The 620-nt window shown below is 37.4% G+C and overlaps 1 non-coding gene across 1 annotated transcript; it reads right to left on the reverse strand.

Annotated features, from left to right (window-relative positions):
* LOC119626113 (U1 spliceosomal RNA) lies at positions 1–162 on the reverse strand. Its single transcript, XR_005242296.1, has one exon. It is a non-coding gene; the product is annotated as a U1 spliceosomal RNA (small nuclear RNA).
* Between the last annotated feature and the right edge of the window lie 458 nt (positions 163–620).

Genomic DNA, 620 nt, shown 5'->3' on the forward strand with positions numbered 1-620 from the left:
CAGGAGAATGTGGGATCACAGACCCCCACCACCACAAATTATGCAGTCTGGTTTCCCACATGTGGGGAAATTGCAGGGGTCAGCGCATCTGGAGTACAATGGACAAACCTTGACTGAGAGAACCACCTTCTTGATCACAATAGCTCCTCTGTCAAGATTTTTCTTACCTTTGCTTACATCATCATTGCTGTCAGATCTTGACCTCATCAAACCACTACCTACCACAAGTGTCTACAAATTCAAATCTTATATTTTCCTCTAGATCCAACAAAAACTCCATCTCCTTTCTACAGTCTTCCCTGATACTCTCAGTCTGAAAATATTCTCTACCAAGAACACTGATGATCCGCTCACTGATGGTTCCAAAACTGATGATTTACTTTTCCATCACTATTTTCTATTCTTATCAGAATAATTTATGTATATATCTTGTTCCTTTTTCCCACCCTTATTTTTTAAACGGCTTCTTTTTCTTTCTTCAGTGTAGTCTACAGAGTGTCCTGAACATAGATAACAATAAAAATGTTTCACGAATTAGTAGCATTTAACATGCATGTTTTTGTGTACTTTACCATGTGACATTAACTACACTCACCATGATAACAAAATGATGATAATAT

This window comes from Chlorocebus sabaeus, chromosome 15 (genome assembly GCF_047675955.1).
Source record: "Chlorocebus sabaeus isolate Y175 chromosome 15, mChlSab1.0.hap1, whole genome shotgun sequence".
Lineage (NCBI taxonomy): Eukaryota > Metazoa > Chordata > Mammalia > Primates > Cercopithecidae > Chlorocebus > Chlorocebus sabaeus.